The sequence below is a fragment of the Nothobranchius furzeri genome, chromosome 19, assembly GCF_043380555.1.
Source record: "Nothobranchius furzeri strain GRZ-AD chromosome 19, NfurGRZ-RIMD1, whole genome shotgun sequence".
NCBI lineage: Eukaryota > Metazoa > Chordata > Actinopteri > Cyprinodontiformes > Nothobranchiidae > Nothobranchius > Nothobranchius furzeri.
Window position 1 is genome coordinate 11,250,650 of NC_091759.1, and position 6,454 is coordinate 11,257,103.

The following is a 6,454-nucleotide window of genomic DNA, read 5'->3' on the forward strand; positions in this document are numbered from 1 at the left end:
AAAAACAACTTATATTGCATTCAGAAGAAAAACATAGAATGTGCAAAAGATACACCTTTTGCTTGTAAAATACACAAAGTTGGGCAGTTTATACACAGCAAAAAAGCATGTGTTAAAAATGACATGTTGTGTTATTTTTTATCACGTGCTGATTGTGATCAGGGACGACACGTGTATTAATTTCAGCACATTACATGTGTAAGCCATTACAGTGATCCCTCGCTACTTCACGGTTCGTTTAGCGCGGATTCACGACTTTGCGGATTTTTTTTTTTGGAGCCTTATTCAAGGGAAATTCGCCGATTCGCTGTATTTTTCACCGATTCACGGTATTTATCTATGCAAAATATCAAGAAATTCCTGTTTTTTTTCATCAATTTCATCATAAGATGCACTTTTTGTAATAAAACTATAAAAAAACAAGTAAAAATACAGTACTATGTAAAGGGAGGGTTTTAAAAGTCTGAATATTCAATACGTACCTGTTAAATAAATACTGTAAATATGGTGTCCCTACTTCGCGGATTTTCACCTATCGCGGCCAGGTCTGGAACGCATCTACCGCGATAAACGAGGGATCACTGTATACATTACACATTAAGTGTAGCTTTTAATGTAAATTAGTCAAACAAACAAAAATTAGGACCACTTTAAAAAAAGTTTATTTTTTCTTTTCACATAAAACACAAGATGAATGATGAAAATACTTTTTGAAATATAATAATCTTAGCATATGCACTGAAACACAATGAAATCAGAAATTACTCACATTCCCATTGTGTTGACAAAGTCTTTTGGAAGTGTAAAAATATACGTCAAACCTTTGTGCATTTTTTAAAACTAAACTCAGTTTAAAATTTCAACCATGCAATCAACAGATTACTAAACAATATAAAACTAATTAACCAAACAACAAAGAATTTTTGCAGTAATAACATACATTTTCTTAGTTTGGTCAAGGTCAAGATCATGTTTATTTCTAAAGCACACTTATTATTGCTTCCAAAACCCAAAGTGCTGTACAAACACACAAGATACATAGCAAGACAGTATAACTAAAACCATAAAACCATAATAGTCAGCAAGTTGGGATAAAAACAACATTACATCACGCAATTGTAAAATCAATAAAAATCATAAGAATGACAATGACAAAAAAATGAAAGCATCCTACATAAAAGTCAGGTTAACGAACTTTGTTATTACATGCTGAGAACAACGGACATTTTTTAATCCCACCAATCATAACTTTCTGTTTGAAGTGTCAAGAAACGTAAACATTTCATTTGCAGAAGTATCACTTCTCTGTTTGCTATACATTTAGTTAAGTCTTAAAATATGTATTGTCTTTTTAAAACATGTTAAATAATATATCTGTTCATCCCGTTTTGAGAAACTAAAACATTTTGTATCTTGGGCTTAAAGAGCAAGTCACCCCCAAATAAACTATTTTTTTCTGATAAACTATATAAATGCGTGTCTAATCGTGCTGCAGACACGTGTAGCCAGTAGTTTTGCACTTTAGTGCATTTTAGTTAAAATTTAAAATTTCTACCGGAAACTGTCAGTGTTGTACCGTTGTCAGGTAAAAACTCTTCACTGCATTTGAATTTAAATCTGACATCGCCATTGGCTAAGAGGTATGCTATGATGTAAACTGGTAGATTATGATGTCACAATGTCGTGAGTGTGTGTATTTGTAGTGGCTCCACCCTCTCCGTCTGCTAGGCAACAGCATTTGTTGCATTTTTCAAACATGAAGTGGGAGTGAAGTACGCTTCTTGTAAGGGGTGACTTGCTCTTTAAATATATTTATTAATAATAATAATAATAATAATAATGCATTGAACTTATATAGCCCTTTTCTAGACACCCAAAGACGCTTTCACACACTCTCACATTCACACACTGCTAGTGATGGTAAGCTACTTGTAGCCACAGCCGCCCTGGGGAGGTCTGACAGAGGCGAGGCTGCCATTTGGCGCCATCAGCCCCTCAGACCACCACCAACACAGGCAAGTTGGGTGAAGTGTCTTGCCCAAGGACACAACAGCAGGATACCCCTGGCGGGAGCTGGAATCGAGCCCATGACCCTCCGATCATGAGGCAACCCGCTCTACCACCTGAGCTACTGCTGCCCCATCTCATCTGTTTTAAAAGCTAACATTATGTCTAAAGGCTTGAAATGTGCTAAATCAGTCATGCTGATCATTTCATAGTCGTTTGTTTCTTTTACAGTATACGAATAAAAATGTTCATCAAAGTACTTTACTGTTATGATTTTCACAAATATCATAATTGATCCTGTGTGATCGGTCTGTGGTATGATACAGATGATCTTACCAAACAAAGGGTCTCCTTTATTGTTTACTGTAAGTGTCAGTACAGCGCTGGTTTTGTAAGTCTGACCAAGCACACCAACAGTGTGAGGAACATAAACACTGCTGTTCAAAGTCAAGTCATGGTGTATAGTTTTGAGATTGTCCAGTATAACTTCTGCTTTCTCCAAAGAGCTGATTGTATCAAGTTATGTGTTAGTGACATATATTTGCTGAGAAAAAGGGTCACTTAACTTGAAACTATACATCTGCTGAACCTGATGTTTATAACTCGGTGTTTTAGAAATATTTTTTAAGTTGCCAACCACATGGGCATGTCTTTTTAACGGATTGTGTTTTGCCTCAAATCTCATACACCATAGTTGAGAAATGGGTCCAAACATAACAATCATTCTTGGATAGTGATTCATAAAGTGGTGTTCAGGAATCAGATTTCTGTCATGTTTTTTTTTTTGAATAATACATGGTGCTCTATAATGAGCTGTTTCAGAAATGCAGCAAGCCCTACAACGACACAACAATTACAAAAGCAAGCAGCAATAAATCCAGTAAATGAGTTCAGAAATGCTGTAATGATGCTTCAGTAATATTACATGAATGTGTGTTTGTGAGAGCTTGTGAAGTTTTATGGGTTCATGTGTTTGAGAATTCACAAAATAACTAATTAAGGGTTTATTTTTCAAAAGCTTTGGTTTGTCTGAAACTTATCATTAATAGAGTTGCTTAAAGAGCAAGTCACCCCCAAATCAACTTTCTTTTTGCTGATAAACTATATAAATGAGTGTCTAATCATGATGTAGACACGTGTACGTGCACTGTACTGCATCCTAGTTAAAATTTTAATATTCTGCCTAAAACTGTCAGTGCTGCACCCTCTTCAGGTAAAAACTGCACTGCATGTGTGTGCTGTGAAGCTTGGAGGATTTTTACTGCTATTTTTTCACATTATTCACTTTTTGAGCATTTGTTATGATGTGTAACCATGGTAACAAGCTGGTTTACAATCGGGAGCAGCTGATTAACATTGGGAAGGCATAAATAATACCTCAACTGAAGCCACAAATCCCAAATGAGCTAAAACACAAGAAGCAAGGGTGCAGAGCGGGAGCAAAACGGAGACAAAGAGGAAATTCAAACCATCTCTTCCATCGATCATAATGGGCAATGTGAGATCACTGGCCAACAAGAAGGATGAACTCGAAGCCCTTTCAAGGACTCAGCCAGAGTATCTGCAGTGCAGTGTTATGTGTTTCACTGAGACGTGGCTGCAGGACCATATCCCCGATTCCAGCGTCTCTCTGCCAGGATTCCTGACTGTACGAGCAGAGAGAGATCTGAAGAGGAGCAGGAAAAGAAAAGGAGGTGGAGTGGCAGTGGTTGTCAACAACAGATGGTGCCATCCAGGTTATGTTTCAGTAAAATGTGGTCTCTGCAGCCCAGATGTTGAACTCTTGGCAGTAAGTTGTCGCCCATATTATTTGCCAAGAGAGTTCACCAGTGTTGTCTTGGCAACCGTTTATATTCCACCTTCAGCCATTGCTGAAAATGCATGTGATGCCATCAGTTCCGTTGTCGCTAAGCTACAAACCCAGCACCCCAATGCATTTGTGGCTATATCTGGTGATTTTAATCATGCCTCGCTCTCTGCTTCACTTCCCACATTTCAACAGTTTGTCAGCTGCTCCACCAGAGAAAACAAGACATTGGATTTGTGTTATGCAAATGTAAAGAATGCATACATGTCCAAAACAAGACCTCCTTTGGGACAAGCAGATTACAATCGTTTTTCTCTGCTCAGAATACAAACCACTTGTTCAGAGGAAACCTGTGACAAGAAGAACTGTTAGAAATTGGTCACAGGACGCTGAAGAAGCCCTGCAGGGTTGTTTTGAGACCACAGATTGGATGACTCTCTGCCAAGGATATGAAGAGGACATCAGTGCCATGACTGGATGTGTCACTGACTATATAAACTTCTGTGTGGATAATATTATACCCACCAGAACAGTGAGATGCTTCGCTAATAACAAACCCTGGATCACCAGTGAACTGAAGAATCTGCTAAATGAGAAAAAAAGAGCCTTCAAGAAGGGAGACAGGGAATTATTGAGGAGTATACAGAAGCAGAAGAAGAAGATCAGAGACAGCAAGGAGGCATACAGGAAGAAGCTGGAGAACAAACTACAGAGGAACAATGTCAGAGATGTCTGGTCAGGGATGAAGAAGATCACAGGGTTCAAGCAGAGGAAGGATTGCACAGATGGCAGCCTGGACACAGCCAATGAACTGAACAAGTTCTTCAATAGGTTCAGTTCAGGAACAAACCCAGCATCCTCCTCGCCTGTCCCCAGCCAATCAGACATCCCATCCTCCTCTGATCCAACATTTTCCTGTCACATGCCAGCTCTTTTGTCCTCTAACGCAGTCATGGACTCTTCTGGTTCTATAAATCTGTCTTCAACCAAGTCAGGAGATGCTGCTGCCCCATTTACCTCCCCCTCCCACCTATCTGTCTCTAGAAGTCAGGTGAAGAGGCAGCTGGAGAGACTGAACAGGAACAAGGCTGCAGGTCCAGATGGTGTCAGCTCCAGTGTACTGAAGGCCTGTGCAGAGCAGCTCTGTGGGACTCTGCAGCACCTCTTCAACTTCAGCCTGGCCCAGGAGAAGGTTCCAGTCCTGTAGAAGACATCCTGCCTTGTTCCGGTTCCAAAGAAAACTCGCCCATCAGTCAATGACGACTACAGACCGGTTGCCCTGACATCCCACATCATGAAGGTCCTGGAGAGACTCCTGTTGGTCCACCTGAATAAGCAAACTAGAACATATCAGAACCCGCTGCAGTTTGCTTATCGCCATGGAGTTGGAGTTGAAGATGCCATCATCCAGCTGCTTCAACCAATCCTCTGTCATCTGGACAAAGCAGGCAGCACTGTGAGGGTCATGTTCTTTGATTTCTCCAGTGCATTTAACACAATCCAGCCTGATGTACTTTGCCCGAAACTCCGGAAGACACAGGTGGGGGCCTCAACTATCGCCTGGATTAAAGACTACCTGATAAACAGACCACAGTTTGTGAGGCTGAAGAACTGCACATCAAACCAGGCGATCAGTAACATTGGAGCACCACAGGAGACTGTACTCTCACCATTCCTTTTCACCCTGTACACCTCAGACTTCCAGTACAAACCAGAGACCTGTCATCTACAGAAATACTCAGATGACTCTGCAGTTGTCGGGTGTATCAGAGATGGACAGGAAGCTGAGTACAGAGAGCTGGTGGAGCGCTTTGTGGCATGGTGTGGAAATAATCATCTGACCTTGAATGTGAACAAAACAAAGGAGATGATTTCAGACTCCAGAAGAAACAGGGTGGAGTCAAACACTGTTTCCATCGTGGGAGAAGAATTGGAGGTGGTTGAGGAATACAAATACCTTGGAGTTCACCTGGACAAGAGACTGGACTGGAGAAAGAACAGCGAAGCCATTGTAAGGTTATGAAGTTCGGAATTTTCAGCTCCACACAGCTGCCCCTGTACACAGTAACACCCGTGTATAAAAGCCAAGGTCGGGTGTTCCTCAGACTGTTTACATTCCAGGAGAAGAGTCCGAAGGAGAAGAACGCTTTTACTTAATCAAAGTACTTTATTTGTGATTAAAAAAATTAAGCAAAACATATGTTGATCAATAATAATCAAGTGAATGGTCTGTGGAATAAAGATGTCATGATTTATGTGTTTAATGAAAACAGGACTATTGCACAGACAGACTGACCCTCATCTCCATAGAAATGCATGACACATTGTTCCAACCAATCAGAGCTTTCGGCTGCCGCAGGAGAATCTGGCTTGTTGACTTAAAGTGTCCAATCCGCTTTACTAAAACTTATCAACAATTCAGAGATATAAAACAAGGCAACGCCATTTTAAGCTCAGTTCCATTTTGACTTCAGTTCTAGTCACCGTCATCCTAAAGAAAAGCACAGACTGGCCAGATGTGTTTTCTTCTTTAAACTAAGAACTGTGAAGTTGGAGATTTTCGTCGTTTAACAACCAGACGACATCCTTTCAAAATAAGAGCACCTGCTGACGCTGCCGACTGGTACCGGGGTCGACCCT